Genomic DNA, 25,908 nt, shown 5'->3' on the forward strand with positions numbered 1-25,908 from the left:
ACGCCTCCCAGGTGAGAGCAGGGAGGATCGTTTGATGAAAGTCAGGCTTCATTGCCACTAGGTAAATAAATGAATCTCAGCTCCAGTCCTCCCTCACTTAACTCATGACTGATGAACAAACACAAATATCAAATTCCTTTTAGATTGCTTCTCAGTCTATCAGAACATCATCTCTGATACTTTAATGTTTTATAATCCATATATACATATTTTTACTTTTTCATGTGATCTTGTGATCTAGACACTGTTCCTGACTTATCGTCTTAGTCCTCCCTATAAATTGAGTTCACATTATTCCTATTGGAAAGACATTTGTCTATATCAAATGAACACTTCAATAAGATGTTCCCGTTTCATTTTCAGCTGATTTAAACCAGCAGCTGGGCTCCAATTTGCAAGTTGAATTTGCCTTCTCTAAAATGCCACAGACACAAACTAATACAAAATTTGCTTTCCTTAATTCTCCTAGGATTTGATATCTTGCAACAGGAGGCTGGGTAAAGGAACATTCATATTTATTTCTTGAAGGGCTGGAAAATTATCTTCCCTTAAAAATGGAGAACAATTTCAAGTGATGTGCATATGCATGTATAAATTTAAACTGCATATGTACACCCAGAATAAAATCACACAAGGCAAGATGATTATGTTTTATAATTGAAGATTCTGCATTGAATGTATTTCCCTACATCATATTTATGATATTTAAAATACCAAAATCCAGAAAGTCTGCATAAGTAGACAAGTCATAAAAAGAACATATTTTTTAATATAGTGAAAATGTAAACAGCACAAAGCTTCTCAACCATTTTTAATATCCTACATATTAACAGTTACCTAAGGAATAATAAGTGGCAGAGCATCATTCATATTTACATTATTTTCATTTAAAAATTTCAAATTTAAATGTAAATACTCATTATTGGACAAATAAACAAGTGGAAGGTTTCAGTAGGATACTGTCAGTATGTACTGAGACTTTTTTTTTTTAACCAGTATTACTTGTTTAAATTATTTCTTATATGGTATTTATGTAATGAAGAAGTAAAATACTTTTTTAATTAAAGACTATAGGAAAAGGATATATTGTTTATTATGAGACACATCATTATCACAAAATGTTTTAAAAAGATAACTGTTGAAGACAATTAAGATTTTCACTGATTTCATTATCTTTCTCGTAGTTATCTTAGCACAACATAATGTGCAACGCAATGCTTGGGTCTCTTTTAGTGATGACCTCACTGGCACATCACTGACAATAGGATGGACAGCTTTAATAATCATCTAAGACACAACAGAATTTTTCTCACTTTCTCATTCACTCATGCCGATATCATCCTTTCTCCTCTCTCCAGTACTTCCATGTCAACAAAAGAACAAAATTGCTTATGAATCCCTCTTAAACAATGAAATGAGTTCATATAAAAAGAGAATGTCATTGCATAAATTGTTCATGCATGTATGCTCAACATTTTTAAACATTTTAGAGCTTTCTTGATTTGTTTGAACATAACAAATTTTCCTAAGCTCTAGATATGTAAGCACATACTAACACATTTTAAATATTTTAATTTCCTAGATTATTACATAGACAAAAAAGGTAGGTCTTAATTTTTTTCTTGAACTTCTACTATTCCACTTCAGTGGCATTAAATCATTTTTTCCCCTAAAGCATTTTTGAATATAATATTTCTATCAACAGGTGTGACTCTAAAATTAATAATGTAAAGTTAAAATCATGAAAATAATGTGTCATTGCCAACCTTCAATAATTATTGTAACTCTATATTCCTACTAATAAATTTTGCACTAAAACTTGAATTGTTTCATATTTATAAGCTTATTGATCCAGCCACTTGCATTTCTATTACTACGTATAATAATGATTTATTATATTTTTAAGAAAAATAAATAGAGCCACATTAAGACCACATCCTTGGTTCATCAAGTAAGCATATTTCCTCTAAATAGTGGGAACTGGATTTGGGGGACACTGGCAAGATCATGTTGTGAATAAGTTAAGACAAAAGATTAAGTGCGTTTCCTGAAAATTGTTATTAACACCAAAAAAAGTTGAGGTCATCTGGAGGGCTCCAGGAAGTCTTCTCAGCACTTTGTCAACTCATGTTAGGAGTAACTGTCTCAGGGGGCACAAGTGATAGCCTGGCATTTGGAGAGGAAATATGCAAAGACTGTGTAACCTTGGCAGTGTGATGGCCTTCCCAACCTAACTCCTTTTCTCCCAGCTCACCCATCTCCACGGCGGAGTCCTCTTCACCTCTATCTGTGTGTAGTTCCTGAGTTAAACTGCAAAATGTAAGAAGCCAGATGTCAGTGAAACTGGAACATAATTTCTGGCATAAACTATGTCATTCACCCAGGTTTATAAAATGAGACATTGCATTGCTTCCTAAGAGGTCTCAAATCTGACTTATTAAGCCCCCGAATGTTAGTTTATTATTTTAAATCTCTGGGCTCATTCACAAAGCTTCTTTCTTTTAAAGAAAATGCAAAATCCCAAGGTGGACTTGTGGGAGGCTTCCGGTACCAGATAAACTGCTATACGTAAAACCAGGGTGTTTGCTTATGAGCAAAGGTTTTTGAATCTAAACTAGCTTCAGCCCCTCATCTGAACAGAAGAACTCAGGTAATCGCCACTTCACACGCTTTGAAAAGACACTTGCGATTCACCAGGTAAAGTTTTCTTGCACATTACGTGGACTCAATAAAAGAACGGTATTTTCTTTTCTTGTCCTTCCTTGAAGTGAATGCCCTGGACAGCAAGCCAAGCTATGTGTTAGAAAGTATTTAGCATTGCCTTCAACAGCTACATTTTAATAAATTCCCTTAGTAAAATGTCTGCATACCAGCAAAACCTGCAGAGATTTTTGCCACTGAAATATGAAGAACAGAAATGTGTCTGAAGTACAGAACTGAAGAAACTACTTAGCATTGTCAATAATCACATGTTACATCATCACAGTATCATGTGATTGCATTACATATAACTTAAAATACATTGTTTTATGATATTGGTTTATGTAGGCATTCTGTAGTTTTTAATACAGAATTAGACTTCAATATCCACCATCCACACCAAGTAACTGTACCAGGTCATTATTATATTTAAAATTGTGCAAGCAGAGACAGTGAGTCTAATGTACATACAATAATTAGTAAACATTTGTCTAATTAGCTAAAATGCATATTCAATAAGGCAATACAATGGCATTCCTCCCTGGAAAATTGGAATGAAATATATTCTTGTAATTTTAAAAACATCATCACATAATAAAACAACATGTTGAGCTGTTAAAGACACAAAACTTTTGCTATTTCTTTAGTAGCGATATCATGGAGCTAGTGGACATGCAGTATGTTGAAGCTCACTTTGTCCAAGACTTCTGTTTCATCAATTTAGAAACATAAACAAAATAACTAAAGTCCTAGCTGTCAAGACATCACTAATAATTAATTCTGGCACCAATAATCATCTTTTCCAAATCAGTTAATGTAAGAGATCCAATGAACATTTGACTTTTATTGGCTACTGTGCTCAAGTAAATTATAAATAAATGTTTATTTAGGAAAAGATGCTGCTTGTATATGTATATGTGTTTATATATATGCATGTGTGCATAGACATATGCCACTCTTCATAGTAAGAGAATATAGACATAACTATTTGTGATATTTCAGAGCATATTTTGTTTGTTTGCTTGGGAAGTGCAGTGGCATGAATGTGACTTGCTGCAGCCTCAACCTCCTGGGCTCAAGTGATGCTCCCGCCTCAGCATCCCCAAGTAGCTGAGACTACAGGCACGAGCCACCACACCTGGCTAATTTTTGTATTTTTTGTAGAGATGGGGTTTCTGCCTGTTGCCCAGGCCTGTCTTGAACTCCTGAGCTCAAGTGATTGGTCTGTCTCAGCCTCCCAAAGTGCCGGAATGACAGGCATGAGCCACTGAGCCTAGCCAAGCGCATATGTTTTTACGTAAGAAGTGTAACAATTATCTCAATATGAAAAAATATCGTAGTAAAATATATCTGTTGCTTTCCTACTTAATTAATATTCTCTCCTATGTTAGTTTTCTAGGACTGCTTATAGCAAGTACCACAATCTCAGTGGCTTAAAACAACACAAATGCATTCTATCACAATTGAGGAGGCTAGAGTCGTTTAATCAAGGTGTCTGCAGACTTGGAGGCTTCTGGGGGCTCTGAGGGAGAGTGAGTCCCATGCCTCTCTCTTTGCTTCTGCTGCTGCCTGAAACATCAGTGCTCCTTGATTTGTAGTTGCATCACTCCAGTCTGTGTTTCCATCATCACCTGGGCTTCTTCCCTCACGTGTCTGTGTGTCTTCTCTTCCTGTAAGGACACTAGTCAATGAATATAGGTCCCCAGTCCAACCCAGTATAACCTCATCTTAATTAAATACACCTTCAAACACTCTATTGCAAAATTAGGCCACATTGGGAGGTTCTGTGCAGACATAGATTTTGGAAGGACGCGATTCAACCCACCACAACTCCCTACCAAGGAGCTGGTACCAAAGCAATATTCTGGGAACTCAATACTCAATACTTTTAGAAGATCTTCTTCCTCTCTCTCAGATAATCAAGGGGTTACCTCTCATACATTCAACAGAAATAGAAAAGAATGCTACATATAGTGCCTTAAGAAGAGCATCTAACAAACTGAATCACTTAATTGTACAGGAACTATAATAATACATTTTAGAAAATATTTTATTTGTCCATCAGTTATATTAGTATGCATATGTACAAATATACATATATAAATATATGTTAGATTCTGAACTCTGTGCCAATCGTTCACACTTAGCTCTAAGAAACGATTAGAAAAAGAGATTTCTTGTAAAAATTCCTCACAAAAAATTCATCTAACAGTCATTTGACTTGAGAACACTAGTGATTTCTTCCCGGTCTTGGCAGAACATTAAATTATCATTCATATAGACAAAGAAATGTGAACATGTTAAATCCAACAATATATGCCTCTCTGAAATACTCGCTGTCACAATCAGAGAAAAGGTAATAGTATAGAATTCCACTGTACTCTTAATTAGTCTATGTTTGTTTCTAGGGGGAAAAATCGAATTATCTAATTATCTAATTGTTGCATGTGCTTTAAAGCTTTACCCTCTGAATCTGGAGAACAACAACAACAAAATTATTTCCGCCTGTTTGTAAATGATTCTTAATTTAGTTAATGAACATTAATAAAATACTATATCTTTTATGCATAAAGCTGTTCTTTAAGAGTTGAGACTTTGGGAGAAACAAATAATTGTGAAGATCTCTTTACATGGTCTGAGTATGTCAAATGTTATGAAATTGAAACTGATTTTCATAGATATTGAATCCAAGAAGCTACTTTGCTTCTTTTCAGGAATTTTTCTAAGTTTCACTTAAAAGTTTTTTGGAAAACATAAGATAAGATTCTTGAAGTAATATAGACAAACGTTACAGCTGGGGAAGAGAAAGGCATTGTTATTCTAACCATTACTGAGAAACCTGCCTGTGTGAAGGCTGTTCCTCAGACTCCCTAGTGTGGCTCTTCCTAAAAAGATGACAGGTGATGTTTCTGATTGAGTGAATATAATTGTGACTGAATAAGCATGTTTATTTTGTTCTCGTTAAAGAACACATGATGTGTGGGTAATATTCAGTTTGCAAAATGTTTACTGTCATTTGCAAAATGTTTTGTTGAACTGAACCACCAAAATTAATTTGAATGTGGAGAAAGGCAAACAAAACATAAAACAAAACCTTATAATATTAATCCAAATCAAGTTTCTCAGTTAGTAAACTTTAACTGGTTGCTGGTTAAATCCTTAGGAAACTAAATAACTTTCAAAAATATTAAAATCAGTTCTGAATGTGTACTTTTTTCCCCCTATTTTCTGGAAAAATATAGATAAACCACACGGAAGCAACTAAGGAAGCCAATATAAAATTGGAAAATATCAATACAGAAGAAAACATGGCATATACCACACCTGAAATAGTAATTGTTATATAAGACAATCATTTTGTCTATGAGTCAGTTTGACAGCAAGAGACTATAAACAGACCACAACTAATAGGTCCACAGTATATAAACAGGACCACAGCATAAACTGAAGATGAATTTTTGCATGTATCCTACATTTGAAAAACATCTGTCCGCTTCATTTTTGGGAGGCTGAGATGGGAAGATTGCTTGAGCCCAGGAGTTCAAGGCTGCATTGAGTCGTGATAGTTCCACTGCACTCCAGCCTGGTATACAGAGCAAGACCCTGTCTCCAAGAAAAACATAACAAACAAAACAAAACCTATTTAAATATGAAAAATAAATTTAAATAAAAGTTAAATGCACTGTCATCATGACTTTTAAACACTCAATCCTTTAAGTTAACTTATTATTTTCTAATTTTTTTTGAGGAAACAAAACATGGATTAACATCAGTCAGCTTCACTTGTTTGTCTTCTCTTTATCTTTTATGCTAGCTTGAGCTTTTATCAGAATATTCTGTATGACCGTTTTAGTTTTTAGGTAAAGAAGACAATGCTGAACATAACTGCCGCAGCATAATGATGTGTGATCTTAAAATATTTGTGACTTTGAATGCACGATATTTCTATGAATAGCTGTTTTTATTTAAAGTATTATGTTGTAATACCATGGCTGTTAATGTAAAGTGAGTGCAATGATTTTTCTTCATGTAAAGGAAAACATGAAAACTAATATCATGATTGTACTCTCATACAGCTGAAGTTTCAAAATTAATAGTTGGCAGATAAACTTCAAACAATTACAGGATCATTTCAAAAAAATGAATGTTCTATTGGATCTTCTCTTACACTGTATTTTCAAGAAAAAGAGCTTTTATGTCTCCAAAGTCATTTTGTTAAAAGTAGGACAAAATAGAGAAAAATGATACAAGTTTCACACAAAAATTCTTTTCATTTGTGTGAAAAAATATTCAGACTGGAGAAAAATAAAAGAATTCTTGCCATTACTTCGTGATATCATTGGCAGCCCAGGGATGACTTAAGGAGTCCCAGATGTGTTCTTCTCTTGCAATGAAATATTTGGAATAGAGTATATAAGATGATAGAGATAAATAAAACAATAGTTTGTTATTTAAGATTTGATTATTGAAATGGATGATGCCCATCTTAATATTTAATTACTTCTTTTAGAATAATGTACTAATAAGATTTTAAAGCACTCAGCATCTTTTGATAGTTTATATTTTCCATCAGCATTTATAGTTGCTGGTATGGTATTACTTTTGTTTTATTTTTTAGTTGATAAAACACTGCTCTTAAAAAAGATAAGAAGCAAAAAACAAAAGTTCTGTCAAAGGCATTGGACTCATCTCTTTTTTTTTGTTTTCTTTAAGGCATTTGAAAACATTCAAGTTTTCAACATGTATGTCTTATTTTTTATTATTTAATAACTGGTAGGAGAAAATATTTTATCAAAATAAAGGAGATACAAAAAGAAAAACTGATATTCAAAAACAATGGAACTAACTCAGCAGAATACTGAGAAAATATCCAACTTTCACATTTGAATCCTGTTAGAAAACAGTTCTCCATGCGTCTCTCATGTTTATTCAGATCTGGTGAAAAGTTTTGTATTATTGAGTCAGTATTTCCCTCTGGAGCTAAGGACAGACATGCTTATTGCACATTATAAATGATTCTGGTTCCCAAAGCTCAGGGTTCCTTTCATCTGATGCAACCCATGATGTGTGCAGGTGCCATCTCTTCTTCTTTTCATCTCCTTGTGGCAATGAGGATGCAGAAAATGGACACAAATATACTGATATTCTGGTCTCTGCTATTACTGTGAGTAATAACTGTCATTTGTTTCTGTCCCGACATCTTATATCTTCTGGAAGCATTGATGAAACTGAGGCAGGCTTAGAGGTTTACTTGTGAACTCACAAGTCGGGGAATATTTCAGAACCTAAACAATTCTTGATAGGCAGCAGGTTGCGTCAGATTAAAATTGATGGACTCCATTCTTCACCTGCAACCTTTGCATGTAAGTTTGCAAAGCCCTCCCATTGAGGGCAGGGCAGTAAGTCTTATGCTTTGATTTGGGACTCGGTGGTCACTTTGACTAATGCAATGCTAGTAGATATGCCACACCAAAAGTGTGAAATAGGCTTGCACATTGGGGAATTTGCTTTTGTGACTGTTCCATTGTTATGAGAACAGATCCAAGCTTTGCAGTTGGACAATGAGAGGTTTACAAAATAGACCTGAGTCATTGCTGTCACTACAGGGAAACCACTCTAGGTTAGCTGAAAGCCAGCCAAGTCAGGACACTCAGCCAAGGTCAGTAGAGCTGTCTAGTAGGCTCTAGTGAGGAGTTTTAAGAAAACAGCTTTTGCGAGAAAAACATACACACACACACACACACACACACACACACACACATAATTTCTATTTCATTTCTATTATTCCTTTTAAAATTCCCCCTTTGCCATTTAGATGGTAGACCATGTAAGTCCTAAGGAAAAATTAATTTTAATTGAAATTAATTACTTAACCAAAAATGACTCGTGATTCTTCCTTAATTGTAGATATTATGATATATAACCATAAAGTGATTACTTTTTACATATTAGAAAATGCAGGCAATATTCAATGTGGTATGTTTGTTTAAATATAAATTCATATTTGTGGAAGGATCTAGATTGTTTTTGTGATGTAGATGTGTGTGTGTGTGTGTGTGTGTGTGTGTATGTGAAAACTTGGGGATTAATTTTATTCCGATATGGGGCTTGATAATTTAAGTAAATATCTTTGTCTTGGTAAGAGTTTATGCTCCTCAAAGTCATTTAAAATTTAGGACAAATTTCAGAAGATTTCTTCCAATTTCAAACTTGATTGCAACTTTGCCCATGATAAGCTTACTGTACACAGAAACATTGTTTCTTATGTGAAGATATGATTCTCTTTCATCTAGTAAATATAAGGTATTTTATGTATATTAATATCTCCATTTCAAAGGATATATCAAATTAAGCAGATTTCATTCTCCTATATAAATTTGCCATCTTCTGTTTCTTATCTCAAGAAACTCACCATCTACCTTATTGATGAAATAAACTTTGGTGTCAATGTCAACTCCTACTTTCTATCATATCCTCAATCCACTTAGTAAATTATTTAAACCCTGCCTCAAAACATTTCTCTAATATCTCCTCTTCTATTCATTAACATAGCCACTCACTTACCTCCAAAAAGTGTTTCTTATATCCTTAAAACCTATTACACTCTCGTTGTAACAGCTGTTCCACCTCCATTCCCCCTCCCTGACAGAACGTTCTTTTGCTATAAGATATGACTTTCATTAAATATTACTCACGACTTTCTGTCACTTGCAGAACATCTGTGAGATCCTCGGTAAAACTTTTTTTTAATCTCCAACTTTTCTATGCTACCACATATATAACACATTTTACATTGTATCACAGTTATCCCTGCATTTCCCTTTCTCCACATTCTAAATTGTAAGCAACTGGTAATCAAATAGCTCAATAAATATTCAATCTAATAATAAATGAATAAATAATTAAATATTAATATAAATTTTACCAATGAACACTGTTAAGGTAAAGTACTAATCTCTGTTGTCAGCTATTAAGACAGGTTGGTTTTACTGTATTTTAAAAATATGATTAAAAATGTACAACAAATAAGTCATAATTTTGAGATTCTAATTTCACAGTAATATCCCTTTAGTGCTTTGTAATTAAATATTATATTTTAAAACAATTATCATAGTTTGTTCATATGTACTATGAACTAAGAAATTTGCATTGTTTAGCTATTTTAAGTCTCATGGCAATATTATTCAATGTTTGTTAGCATATTATGAAGTCCATTTTTATATATAGAAACAAAATTTTTACATGTGAATGAAAATATGTAAGATTGCATAGGTAATAAATAGAGGTTATGGAGTAGGGCCTCTCTGACTCCAAAACCTCAGACCTCTATACTGTTTTGCCTCACAGTGTAAAACAATATTTTGTATTTATCTTTAACTCTTCCTTGGCATTTAAAGATATCTGAATAGTGAAATTTTATTTTTACCTCTTTACATTGACTATTTACAATACTTTTCAATTCAAACGCTATCACCTGTTCTGAGTAACATTAAATTACATTAGTCCATTTTGGCTTGCTTGAATGTTTTTGTTGACTCAATAAACTTACCTTTATTAAACCTGTCATTGGCTACCAGATTTCACTATGATATTCTATAGCTGGGAATCCAAAATGTAGAAGCAGAGAGCTGTCAGTTTGGCAGCATGGTTTTGTGAATGTTCTTTAATCTGAGTACCTTGAAAGCTCCCCCAAGAGGTAGATTTTGAGTGAACTGATGCATGTAATAAATCAAGTTACATGCAGGCAAAGTGAGGAGATTCAATGAAGTATGATAGATAACTATTCTAATAATTGTAGTTCATTGTCTTATACTACTGTACTTTTTTTCCATCTAGAATACATATAGTCATTCCTATTTTTCTATTCTTTAAAACAACCCAATTTCTCATATTTGAAGTCAGAATTGTAGAGTGATTAAGAGTGTTGATTCTGGAACCAAACCACTCCATTTACACTACTTACTAGCTCAATGATCCTAGGTGAGTTATTTTACCTCTATTTCTCTTGGATAAAATAGAGATAAAAACAGAACTTAAGGCTGGACATGATTCCTGTCTGTAATCCCAGCACTTTGGGAGGCAGAAACGGGAGGATCACTTGAAGCCAGGAGTTTGAAACCGGCCTCGACAACATAGCAAGACCCTATCCCTACAAAAATAATATTAAAGACAACTTAAGAAAATAGAACCTGCCAATATTTTAGTTGTAGAGATTAAATTTATTGATATATGTATAATATTTTGAATATTGCCTGGCACAGAAAAAAAAACAAAACCTTACATGGACACATGAGCTTGTTGCCTATTATTAGTAGTGATTTAGATCCAGAAAATACCCTATCGAATAGCCACTAAATATATGGATCAAATTTTGTGTTATGTAAAGTGCTATTAATGAAATGGACTATGGTAGACAAAATAGTTCCTCGAAGATGCCTACTTCCTAACCCTTGAAACTTATGGAGAGGAACTTTGAAGACGTCATTAGACTTATGGACTTTAAAATAGATTGTTTTGGATTATCTGGAGGACGCAATATAATCACATGAACCCTAAAGAACAATATCCAACTTGAGTCTGAAGAAGGCAACAGAGAAAGAAAGTTTCGAAGTGTGAAAGGGATTTGACCTGCCGTTGCTAGAGTGGGTCATGTGGAAAACATGAAAGAAATGAGGACAGCCTCTAGATGGAAAGACCAGCCCCTGGTTGACAGCAAAGCAACAGGGATCTCAGTTCTGCAACTGCAAAAAAACCTGAACTCAAGAAACAGCCTGGATGAGCTGAGTACATTGTTCCTCAGTTTTTTAGTAAGGAATACTGCTGCCCGCACTTTGATTTCAGCCTTGCGAGACCCTTGACAGATGACCCAGCTGAAACCATGAGACCTATAGAAACTGTGGCATAATGAAATTATGTTGTTTTAAGCCATTAAGTTTGTAGTAATTTGTTACGATGGCAATAGAAAATGAATACAATACCGAATAATTCTTTTGGCTTTTAATTGACAGACAGTAATTAAGAAATGTTCAGCTTTGAAATCTTAGTTGCAGATTTTTCACTTTCATCATTATATTAGGTGAAACTTTAAAGTTCTCTTTTATATTTTAAAATTTTCATTGTAATTTTATATGCTCATATTTTTAATTCCAAATGTTATTATATGTACTTCCTTCTCTCCCCTCCACCAGTCTAGCAGGAGATAAGCTATGTTGTTGATTGGCTTTCATCTGTAAAACCTGCTGCTAAAGTATCAGTATTACGTGGTTTTTCAAGAGAGAGAAAACTGTAGTTTCTTTATCTTTTTGTTATCACCTTTTAAAATGTCACCTGTTAGTGTTATTCTGTCCTCTGTCACTTTGGGCCATTCTATAAAGCAAGTGTAACTATTTTTGGCTTAGTGACCACTAATATATTCACTCAATAAAGAGAGTTACTAGTCCAGTAGTGATTCTGGCCAATACATATTTGTTTCGTAATATTATGAGTGCTTTTGGCCATAGGTTCTCTCTCTATAAAAACAATGTAGGCAATTATTTATTCTAAAATACAGTAATTCCTTTCAGAGAAAAAAATGTGCATCTTTAATACTAATACATGACAAATTCATGAACATTTTATTAAATATCATGTTTTAAGAAAAATACATCATTTTTGTAAAACTGATTACTATCTTTTTATTGATAAGATAATGACTAAAACAGGAATCCTGCACTGTTTATGAATAACACTTGATTATACTGGTAGAGTGTAAGAAAAAAATATATATATATACACATAAAAAACAGCCTGGATGAACTGGCAGTACGTTGTTTCCCAGTTTTCCATAAGGAATACTCCTGCCTGCACTTCATATATATCTATACACACACACACACACACACACACATGAATATATAATTTATAATATATGAATATATAATTTCCAATATATGAATACATAATTTCCAATATATGAATATATAATTTAACACACACACACACACATATATATATATATATATATATGCCCAGATTTTTATTCATTCCAGATTTCTCTGAGTAGTGATTTTTGCTTTTTTGTTTTGGAATTATAGCTTTAAAGAATGATAATTACTGACAAGGGTTAGAAAATGCACTTAAGCAAATATATTATTTTTAATAATTTATTCAACATATTTTAGTGGGAACCTACCAATGCCATACGTGTTTTGCTAATTGTGGAGGACATCTTATTGAACAGTACAGACAATATCTGTAACTTTATAAAATGTAATGTATACCTATATCATGAGCACATTCCAGTTGCTAAATTATAGAATTTAGAGAATTTCTCAGGTTGAACAGTATCACTTGGCGATTCATTGTATCTGTGGATAGCCTCCAGGAAAGACAGTTACTTCATAAATAAAGACCTTCACAGGTTTTAGTAAATCCATTAATTTTTCAGATAACTCAAGATATTTTTGTATTTAAAATATGATCCCCCCAAATATTACTCACTTATTATCCAAAGTTGTAAAAATAATAAACTACAGTTCATCTTGTGATTAAAAATAATATTGCACCCATTTGAAGGCATAAATATTACTCTTGGACTCTCATAATTTATCAAGAAACTCACATACTTATGATAGGAATCTAAGTTATTTTGAAGTTAATCTCTGCCAATTACTAACACGTAAAATAACATTAATAATAGAGATCACATGTAGTAATTTTAAAAGATAATAAATAAATTTACAAACTTTTTTGAAAATATAACTATGAATACATTCATATGTAAATAATAAATATAAAATGTAAAAATATAATATAAAATAAGGTACTAATATCATCAACACTGAAAATAAGTATTAAAATGTAAATTATATTTTTCCTGTATGGTAAGAAATACTTGAATTTTATTGGGAAAAAAACAACAGATAAGCAAAGAGGAAAAATAATTGTTATAATCCTAAACCTCTGAAATCATCACTAATTTAAAATTATATTAATATATTTTATATCTTAATTTTAATATGTAAATGTGCATATGTTTTATATTTATTAATATAATTTCTTATTGCTGTTCTTCCAAAATTTTTGTTTTTTGATATGGGTTCTCACTGTGTTGCCCTGGCTGGAGTGCAGTGGCATGATCTCGGCTCCCTGCAACCTCTGCCTCCCAGGCTCAAGTGATCCTCTCGCCTCAGCCTCCTGAGTAGCTGGGACCACAGGTGTTCACCACAATGCCTGGCTAATGTTTTGTATTTTTGGTAGATTCAGAGTTTCCCTATGTTCCTTAGGCTGACCTTGAACTCCTGAGCTCAAGCAATTTACTCACCTTGACCTCCCAAAGTACTGGGATTACAGGCGTGAGCCACTGTGCCTGGACATTGTTGCTGTTCTTCTAAAAAATCTTTTAAATTTCCATATTTTATGTAATTGCATTGCTGCTTAAAAGTAATTTATGCAATTCCTATTTTTGAATGCTTGTGATATATGACTTTTATTTTTCAAATATTGAGATATTAAAATGTTATAAATTTTATCCCATAACTAAATTGCTTTTTTGCATTTTTATTTTTGGGGCATACTTGCTTGTGATCTTGGTTCAATTTTTTATCACGGTGGATCTTTTTCCTATCTCCTTCAAGCAAGTTCTTTGCACATTAAAGACATTAATAAGATTACTATTATTACTTGATTGGTCTAGGCAATAGGATGAATTTTAGAGTGACCTCTATCGGAACCTGATGCCCCAGGTTGAAATTCAGGCTCTGATATGTACTAGTTACATGTCTTTATGAAAAGGAATGAAGAATGGATCCACTTCATAGAATTACAGTGAAAAATAAATAAATATGGAACCAAAAATTAGTAAATAAACATTGTCTGGCTCAAGGAAACCACTAAATAGTCAACTATTATTATTTTAGGTTATATAATTATTTCTATTTGTTATTTTCTGCTGTTAATTTTATTATTTTGGAAATATATATATTTTAAAATTCCCCATGCTAAAATCCACTTGTGTTTTTAGGCTTAGATGCGATCCTTTAAAGACCTTATCCCCACCTCTGTTTTATAAATGTCGTTCGCTTGTATGCACTAATGAGCTCTTTCAAATTTAAGCAGTGCCTATCTGAAGTTTAGTGAAAGGTCATGTTGTGAGACAGGGATAGAGCTTCGTTTTTCCTTCCAGGAATTCTTCAGTTTTTCCCACGTTTTTTGTTTACCCATTCTTAAACATGCCATGTCTAATTTGAAGAAAATTATTGTAGACACAGATGAGTTTATGGATTCTCTACTTCGTGCCATTGTTACCTCTCTCTCTCTCATTTCTTCTGGAAGTTTTTTAATTTAATGTAAACTGCTAGTCAAGTTCTGGGGTTGATTCAGGGACATACATTCTGCTCCCCACTGCTGGGCACTGCTCCTTCAAATGCTGAGAGCTGCTTTGGCCAAGTTTGCTTTATCTCAGCTGCATAAATATAAAAATCTTGATTAACCAGATCCAACATGGGACAACCCTGAAGGGTTCTTCAGGTTCCAGCAGACTTCCTTTAAGGTCCTTTGATTTTCTTTGGGGCTATATTGCAACTCCACTTCTCCCTGAGCCCACTCCTGCCTCCTTTCTCTCCCTTTCACAGATGTGGCTCCCAAAGGCAACAAAATCATCTCAGAGTTGGCTTCTGAAAGGACCCGACTGGCTACACAGTTAATATTTCATAAAGTAAGCCTCCCTTTTCCCTCCTTCACCTTCCAATGCTATTTGGTTAACTTGTTGCAGGTTTGTTTTAATTTAATTTTATAACATGGATATAAGAAAGCAAAAGGGAGAGATGAATGCAGGAAGGAAAGGCAGAAGAATGAAAGGTGATCCGTGATCTTAGTTTTCATGGACAATGAAGAGGTTCCCAGGATCATGCCTTTTAGTGCTAAAACCTTAAAGTACTGAGCCAACCAAGAGACAAAGCTGTGGAAAGCATTGGCCATCCTTTAATACTGATTCTTTTAGTCACAGATTATATATTATATAATTTCCTTACTTATTCAACTCTTTATTCATACAGTTTAATAGTGTATAATGGTTTTTATTCATAATGATTCAATGTAATTATTACATTTATTCCTGAGAACTTTATATTGTTATTTTTTTTAACCTTTTGTATTTTTAACTTAGTATTGCTGATATACATGAAAACTGTATTTTTGGTGATTGACTATGTTACTTGAGAATGTACTCTACTTCTTCATTCAATAGTATCTTTTAAAAACTGAGTGTCTTAGATTGTCCAGGTAGACAATTATTATCTCTTTTGTAGTCACCATAAAAATAAAAAATAGCTACAATCTATTAGTAGTGCAAGGACAAATACAAAATTTTTAAGTATTAACTCTCCCTGTTGAAAATATGAATAAGATTTTTCTTCCCTCCTTTTTCTGAAAGCCCTTACTTTAGAAAATTTGTAATTATAAATACTCTCTCCTTCCTTTGAAATGTGTATACATTAATTTAAAAACCAGATAGTCCATTTATGAGCTCTGTGACACAGAAATGTCTTTCTTAAGGACCTGAGTACCATCTTTGAAATGTAAACATCGAGGGGTATAGCATCCCTAATTTTCAGCATCTATTGGAGTTTATAAACATAACTTAAGTAATGCCTTGCTCCAAGTTGCAAAACTACTTCTTGTCATAATGATATGAAAAGTTTTTAGTTTCCTTTGGATAAAGTCATTTAGCTAACATAGATAGTCATATCTCATAGAATGTCAATAAGTTAAAAGAAAAAATAGCCTGATGAACAAATAACTTTGGTAAATACTGTATAACATAAAATTAACAAGTCACTATATTGAAAACTGTCTGAGCAGTATTTAAAACAACTATTTGAAAAATAAATCTCCAAAAAGGTACAGTACATAGGCTCCCCAAATATTTGATAATGGAAGAAAACATTTTTTTCATACGTTTTCTCATTGAAATCATGATACTTAAAACAAGCCATGGGAAACGCTGATTTGCACTGTTTACTTATTGAGCCATTCCACAAGATAAATTGATTATTTAATTTTTACATATCATCTGTATAACTGATGGGTCTTAGAAGTGTCCATTTCTTAAAGCAATATATTAAATTTTAATTTATTTCCCTTGATTATATTCCTAACTTTGCATATTGAAAATATGTTAAAGATTTAAGGATTTTAATTATATTTATGTATTTCACCAGCTTCTGGAGTAAGGTGCTTACTAAAAGTAGAAATAGGCAGGGAATATAAAGGTAATATTTAAGAGTAAAAATTTTCTGTGGACTGTCTATATTGATCTTCAATGATTCCATAGCCTTTGGAGCAGTATAATGAAAGTTGTGTCTGAATGACTCACTTATATCTAAGTTGAAGATTCTATGCATCAAAGTTATCTCTCAAGAAGATAATGTTTAAATACAGCAAGAAATCTTAAGACTAAGCTCTTCAAGATAAATATGCAGAAAAGGACCTGAGTACTGTCTTTGAAATGTAAACCTTTAAATATGCAGAAAAAAAATATGCTAAGGTTATGAAGATGATTGAAACCAACAATAGTTAATACAGACATCACACTAAAAAACAAAAATTGAATTAATGAATTTGAAAAGTCAAAGGCATGAAAAGTTTTCATTGTCAGAGAGATAAGCTACATTATTATTTTTTTTCTTAGAGTCAAGCCTTTCTTCAAGACCTGCCGTCCCCAAAAATTGTTTCAGTTGCATTGGCTCTGTCAGTTTCATTGGCTGTGTGAGTTTACACTCTGACCTGCCTGTTTCTCTTGATTCAAGTCGTTTGTTGTTGTCAAACCTCTGTGCTATGAACCCTGATAACCAGGTGTGGAAGACCATCACTTGGCTTGTCCAGCTGAATAGTAAAATTTAGACCTTTTTAGAAAGCAGTTGATTCCTAGAATAAAACCATCAATAATTAAATTGGGGGAATAAGTACCATCAGTAAAAGAAAGATGACCTTAGTATCAATGTTGAGTGTTTCTAAATTCTACAAATTTATTTCTTCATAAAGATTACTAAATTACAGAGTATTAGCTTGTATAGTAAAATGTACTGAAACATTTTTTTCAAAGTTAGAAGAATTTTCTTTGAGGTATTTCTTGATGTATGTGTGGTAGTTTGTGATATTTTACTCAGTATTGAGTTTATTGTGACTATTTTGTGGCCAAAGATAGTAAATGGATTTAGGTGACAAAAGGTCATGGCAAAACAAAACTAAAAATAATTCATGATTTGGGTCTTTGCACATCAGATAAGTGATACAATATATACTCTAAGATGTGGACCTCAGGTGGCACCTATGTTGCTATCATTTTTCAGTAGCAACCTGTAGTAACAAATTAACCCCACTCTCTGCAGTTACTTTGTACATGCTTACTGACAGATAAAATGATGGAAAGTACCAGCAGAGGGGCTCCCTACTGATGCACCATCTTCATCTCTTGCTGGGCCTTAGCAACCAAACTAATAAATGGAAGAAAATAGTAGGTACCTGGAATCAACCCAGAATACTTTGAGGAATTAGAGGAGTGTTCTAATATTTTCCTCTCCATACAAAATGAGCTTGTATTTACATTTAGAAAACTTATAACAGTGTTTATAATTAACAGAGAGAATAAATATATATTCTCTCTGCCAGTGGGGGATGTGGGTAAATAATAGAAAACGTGATACAAAACCTTTGAGGGCAGATATTGTGGAGCATGGGGTTGTGTGAACCTTGTTTTTTTTAAAGCCACTGATAGTTGGGTGTCAGTTGTTAACTGTACAATAACCTATATTGGCTGATTCCTGGATAATCAAGTCATCATTTAATTCAATATTATCCTTGGAATAAGCTAGAGATTACTATATCATGGTAAGAAAGCAGCTTCACTGATGGCCAGTGATGATGAGCATTTTCTCGTGTGTCTGTTGGCTGCATAAATGTCTTCTTCAGAGAAGTGTCTGTTCATATACTTTGCCCACTTTTTGATGAGGTTGTTTGATTTTTTCTTTTAAATTTGCTTAAGTTCTTTGTAGATTCTGCATATTAGCCCTTTGTCAGATGGGTAGATTGCAAACATTTTCTCCCATTCTGTAGGTTGCCTGTTCACTCTGATGGTAGTTTCTTTTGCTGTGCAGAAGCTGTTTAGTTTAGTTAGATCTCATTTGTCAATTTTGGCTCAGAGAAATGCAAATCAATACCACAATGAGATACCATCTCACACCTGTTAGAATGGTGATCATTAAAAAGTCAGGAAACAACAGGTGCTGGAGAGGATATGGAGAAATAGGAACACTTTTACACTGTTGGTGGGGCTGTAAACTAGTTCAACCATTGTGGAAGACAGTATGGCGATTCCTCAAGGATCTAGAACTAGAAATGCCATTCAACCCAGCCATCCCATTACTGGGGATATACCCAAAGGATTATAAATCATGTTGCTATAAAGGTACATGCACACATGTTTATTGCGGCACTATTCACAATAGTAAAGATTTGGAACTAACCCCAATGTCCATCAATGATAGACTGGATTAACATAATGTGGCATATATACGCCATGGAATACTGTGTAGCCATAAAAAAGGATGAGTTCACATCCTTTGTAGGGACATGGATGAAGCTGGAAACCATCATTCTCAGCAAACTGTCGCAAGGAGAGAAAACCAAACACCGCATGTTCTCACTCATAGGTGGGAATTGAACAATGAGATCACTTGGACACAGGATGGGGAACATCACATGCCAGGGCCTGTCTTGGGGTGGGGAGGGGGGAGGGAGAGCATTAGGAGATACACCTAATGTAAATGACAAGTTAATGGGTGCAGCACACCAACATGGCACATGTATACATATGTAACAAACCTGCACGTGGTGCACATGTACCCTAGAAGTTAAAGAATAATAATTAAAGAAAAAAAAGGAAAAACAAGACAAAACAAAAAAAAGGAAAGCAGCTTCATTGAAAAGTGATTCTAGTTAAATTTAGGTTTATTTTATTAGAATAAGGCAAGATCAAAGACTCTTAGTTTATTTCTAGGCTCAAATCAAATAAAAACAAAGATCAATCAACATCTTTTAAACAAACAATAAGGGTTTCCTTGTGAATTATTATTTTAATATGATTCAACAAACATTTCTGTTTAACCTACATATTGCAGCATTCATATTACACATATGTTCACCAAATTTCAATCATTATGTATGTCTATAATTTACTTATGTGGCATCATTATCACCGAAACAGCATTCATACATTGTGGTATTTAAACTATAAAGTAAAGATGATTTACATAAATTTATTCTTATTAGAGAATTGTTTACAACTTAAGACAGACATAATGACACAAATGTAAGAAAAATAATCAGCATACTATATGTAGACACTAAAATGGTAAATAAAAATATATATAAAGAATAAATATGATATAGATGTATAGATTACTAAGATAATTGATGACAAGGTCTGGAGGAAATGAGAAAAAGGAAAATAGATCCAGGATATCAAGTTCCAGAATGAACAATGGTTAATCCTTTTGAAAGTGCAAACTAGAATCTACTAATACTTCCAATACTTCTTAATTTCAGAATGCATGAATGCCACTCAGGTTTGCTTCTTTCTCAGTATGAGCTATATTTGCTTTTCAATATAAGCATTGTACATGAGAATACATGTTGTTGTGTTGGCAATAACCATCTTCAAATAATTAAACTGGCATGCCTTTCCTACACATTATAAAAAGCGTGCTTGTAGAACATATAATTATGATAATAATGTAAAAAAGAGCATAAGTATTTTAGAAATCCCTAAATATCCTTTAGTTTTGTTTTGATTCCTGATGGCAATAAAATAGCTATAAAATATGACAAGGATATTTGAAATTTAAATTATAAATACTAACTTGAAAATTTAAATTTAAGTCACAAGAATTGTTCTTGCTTCGTCACACATCTTTGAGTTTGTTCTCAGATTTTCATTTTGTGCATTTAAACTGGTTTCATAGCCTTCTCCTATTCTAATAAAATCATAACCTACATTCTCTAGCAAACAATTTGATTGAATATACATGTTTAAATATCACGGATATTAAAACTAAACCTCAATTTCAGGAAGAGTTTACTGTGTTTTAAAGTGGATTATGTTTAATCTCCATAGAGACTTGTTGACTTAGACTTTAAAAAGTGTTTTCAGCCTTTTTGCATTTTGAAAATATTTCAATTTTCAAGACTTTGACTTCATAACTAAAATCTAACTATACACAAAGCATAATTAAATAAAAATAAATATAAAAACTGAAAGTAAATTTGGAAAGACTTATGATCACTATAATTTATTATTTCTGGTTCAGTTTTGTACAGCCTTAGTTTTCTTTTTTTTTTTTTTTTTTTTTTTGAGACGGAGTCTCGCTCTGTAGCCCGGGCTGGAGTGCAGTGGCCGGATCTCAGCTCACTGCAAGCTCCGCCTCCCAGGTTTACGCCATTCTCCTGCCTCAGCCTCCCGAGTAGCTGGGACTACAGGCACCCGCCACCTCGCCCGGCTAGTTTTTTGTATTTTTTAGTAGAGACGGGGTTTCACGGTGTTCGCCAGGATGGTCTCGATCTCCTGACCTCGTGATCCGCCCGTCTCGGCCTCCCAAAGTGCTGGGATTACAGGCTTGAGCCACCGCGCCCGGCCAAGCCTTAGTTTTCTAATTACAAGAGGTAAAGTACGTCGTGCATTACAAGTAGTTAGAAAAATAAAAACTGATATTACATGAAGTGCACATGTTTAAATATATTTAAGCATTTCCTGGTCATACAATATTGCAAGGGTATTTGGGTCAGAAGATACATCTTTTCGGTCTTTCGTCTTCTGAAAGTTTTACCCATGTTTCATATAGTAACAACGAAATACATTGTGCAAGTGAAAGTAGACATTATTAGATAATGCAGTGAATTTTCTCTTTGCCTCTATTATTTTAAATTACAAGATCATCTTCATTTAGTTTTATTATAGTAATAAAATAATGTCTAGGAAATAATTAATATCAAAATAAAGTGCCCAGAAATCTAGGGAGAGTCAAATATAGAATCTAAAAATTAGAATTTATATATTTAAAAAAATGAGATAAGACAATTAACAATATGGTATACTTATCTCATTCCTTCTGTATAATCTGTCCCTTTTTTGAGGTTTTATTTCATAATTAATATATTACTCATTTATGCTACAGAGAGTTTTCTGGGCTCTTTATTGAAAAGTTGTTACTGTAATTAAAAAAAACAAAATAAGTACTTTAATCCATATTTGTATTCTACTTTAACAGTGTTTCCTTTCAATACTTAAACATATCTGCTCATTTAAGTTACTACTTCATGCTGTATAGACAAACTACAAAGCAAATATTTAATATACTTTTCAGGAAAATATCATTTCTCTTAAGCTTATAAATCCTTTAAACTTCTTAAATGTGCTTGACTTGAGTAGTCAGAGATTAGTATCTCTACCACTTGACACTATATTTTTGCTCTTTTTTTTCAAAAATTTTCATGATGTTTGATAATTTTAAATGACACACTTTGCTGTTTAGAGACCTCATCTTCATTTTCTGGGATACAATAATTATTTTTTAAAACATGCTGTGATAATTGTGTTATAGTACTATTAATAACAATAACAGCCATTTTCTTTTCAAACTGATAGTTGCAGATTTTATGGATGACATGATTTCTGAGACTTGCCTCATAGCATTTCAGTGAGGGCAGCAATAAATAGGCACAGAGATGAAATAAGTTTGATCATGACTTAAATAACTGTGGAATCTAAGTAAATAGTATATAAGTGTTTAACAAACTACTCTAGTTTCATATAGTTTCATCAGATTATAATTACCACAAAATGAGAATATGACAATTTCCATTCTGAAACCAGAAAACTGAAATTAAAAAAATGTTGTCTCATATTCTCACCTGATTGCACACATAATTATTTATATATGCAACATATGGGCTATTTGCTTATAAATATTCACATATTAAATACATGTCTATATATAATTTATATGTGCAAAATATATGGTAGAGACTTCTAGAGGTCCTGATAATATCTACCCCTCTCTTCCACAGTAATAGAATATTCGGCTAAGCGCTTGGTGTGAAGTTTTGCCACATGAATTGATTCCAGCTACGGGACGAGGAGAAAAAGTTTGACACCCACATTTCTGGACACATTTTTCAGTGTATAAGAGCTTATTCTTTTCTTTCTGTTTGTCACTTCCCAGAAGCTGGAATGCAGATGTGACGAGGCTTTTCCCTCTATGCATAATAGGGTAACACCTTAAATATGGTGAGCCAAAAATAGAAAACTTGGAGCACCCTATGACATCCAGCAAGCATTCTAGGTTTGGAATACCAGGTAACATGCAAATAAATAAAGTATCAGAAAAAAAAAAAAAAGACATATATTGAGGTGAAAAATGTTTAACCTTTTTAAAGTGAGAAATGAAACCAAACAAGGAGATTTCTCATTGTATTCTCATTTGATATTCTATATAATTCTTAAAAGCTCCTCATATAATCCTGCCACTGGAAATTTCTCACTGGTCACCCTTTAACCAGGATGTGGTTAAAGGCATGTTGCATAGCTGTAAAAAATGTCTTTTCTTTTAGTATATTTCCACTTAAACTTCCTCTCTTTGGGACTGCCAAGGTATTTATTATAGTATAGTATATATTACGTATTCTAAATATTTAGTGTCTTATTCAGAGGAATTTGCGTAGCTTTGCATATCACATTTATTTTCCCAGACTGAATACAAAGACTTTCCTTTCCCAAATCATAATAGCAAAAAAATTCCATTTATGTAATTCTCTAAATAAAATGACAGTTTTCAACCTAATGAAAAGTCTGTTGCTCTGATGATCAACCCCTTGAACTATTTTAATGTTTTAAACACAAATACAATAAACTTATTTTCTCTTCCCCAATCTTCCTGGAGTAAGGAAAAACTCGATTGAGAGGGTGAAATGATGACAACAACAACAACAACAACAACAACAAAAACGGAAACAGTTTGTCTCCAGTTATGCTGAGTTTAAGGAATTAATAGCTGTTTTGATTACAATAGCTTTATAATATATTTTTAAATCAAGGAGTGTGATATCTCCAGATTTGTTCTTTTTGGTCAAAACCATTTGGCCACTTGGGGTCCTTCATGGTTCCATATGAATTTAAGGATTCTTTTTATTTTTGTGAAAAATGGCATTAAAATTATAATATGAATTGTATTGAATCTGTATTACTTTGGGTGATGCAACATTTTAATAATCTTAATTCTTTCAATCCAGGAACACAGATGTTTTTCCACTTATATATTATATATTACATATATAAGTATATGCAATATATATAATATACTTATAATATGTATAATATATATGATTAATTTTTTGTACTTTTTGTTGAGATGGGGTTTTAATATGTTGTCCAGGCTAGTCTCAAACTCCTGACCTAAAGCAATCCATCTGCCTCAGCCTCCCAAGGTGCTGGGATTACAGGTGTGAGCCACCACAACCAGCTATATTTTTTTATTTAATTTCTTTCATCAGTGTTTACTAGTTTTCAGTATCACAGTCTTTTTCTTCCTCAATTAAATTTACACCTCAGTATTTTTATTTTTTGTTGCTATTGTAAATAGAATAGATTTTTAAAAATTTCTCTTTTGGGTAGTCTGTTATTAGTATATAGAAATGCTATGGATTATTGCATGTTGTTGATCCTGCAATTTTACTGAATTAGTTTATCAGTTATAATAGTTTTTTATGGATCTATTGTAATCAGAACACCATGATACTAGTATAAAAACAGAGACATCAATGAACAGAACAGAAAGCCCAGAAATAAACTTACATATTTAAGGTCAAATAATTTATGACAAAGGTATCAAGAAGACACAATGGGAAAAGGACATTTTCTTCAATAAATTATGTTGGGAAAACTGTATATCCATACATAGAAGAATGAAATTGAATTCTTATTTTGCACCATGTACAAAAATCAACTGAAAAATGGATTAAAGACTTAAATATAATCCCCTGAAACTATTAAATAATTAGAAGAAAACATAGTGGGGAAAGTTCCATGGCAGTGGTCTGGGCAATGATTTTTTGGTTATGACCCTGAAAGCACAGGTAACAAAAGCAAGAATAGACAAACGGGATAGCAACAAGCTGAAAATCTTCTGAACAGTAAGGAATACAATCAACAGAGAGAAGAGATAACCTATAAAACAGGAAAAAATATTTGCAAACTATATATCTGACAAGGCATTAATATCCAAAAATATGTAAGGAACTCAACCAACTATAAAGAAAGATAATCCAATGAAAAAGTGGGCAAAGGACCTGAAAAGACATTCCTCAAAATACAATTGCTCATACAATTGTATGACACACAACTGACCATGAGATTCATGCAAAAATGCTCAGCACCACTAATCATTACAGAAATACCAATTAAAACAATTAGATCTCATCTCACACCTACTGGAATGGTCATTATCAAAAATATTATCATCTTTTTTAAAGTGTCGGCTAGGACGTGGAGAAAGGGGTGACTTGTAAACTGTTGGTAGGAATGAAATTAGTAGAGTTGTTATGTTAAAAACAGTATGAGGGTTCTTCAAAAACTAAAAATCAAACTACCATATGCTCCAGCAATTAATTGAAATTAATATGTTGAAGGAATATCTGTATTCCCGTGTTCATTGTAGCATTATTTACAAGAGGCAAGATATGGAAACAACCTAAGGGTCCATTAGAAGATGAATGCATAACAGAAATGTGGTACATATACCCAATGGAGTACTATTCAGCCTTTAAAAGAAGGACATTTTATCATTTTCAACAATGTTGATGGCTCCGGGGAACATTATCCTAAGTGAAATAAGCCAGGCACAGAAAGACAAATATTTCATGATTTCACTTATATGTGGAACCAAAAAAAGTTGAATTAATAGAAATAAAGAGTAGAATGATGGTTACTAGAAGCTGGGGGAGGAGAAGGAAGGGACTGAGTTTTTGGTCAAATGGTACAAAGTTTCTGTCAGGAGGAACAAATTTTGAGCTCTATTGCACAGGAGGGTTACTATCAAGCAATAATGTATTATACATGTTAATTAGCTCAACTTATTAGACATTGTATACACATATCAAAACATCACATTTTACCTCATG

Source organism: Theropithecus gelada, chromosome 18, assembly GCF_003255815.1.
Source record: "Theropithecus gelada isolate Dixy chromosome 18, Tgel_1.0, whole genome shotgun sequence".
NCBI lineage: Eukaryota > Metazoa > Chordata > Mammalia > Primates > Cercopithecidae > Theropithecus > Theropithecus gelada.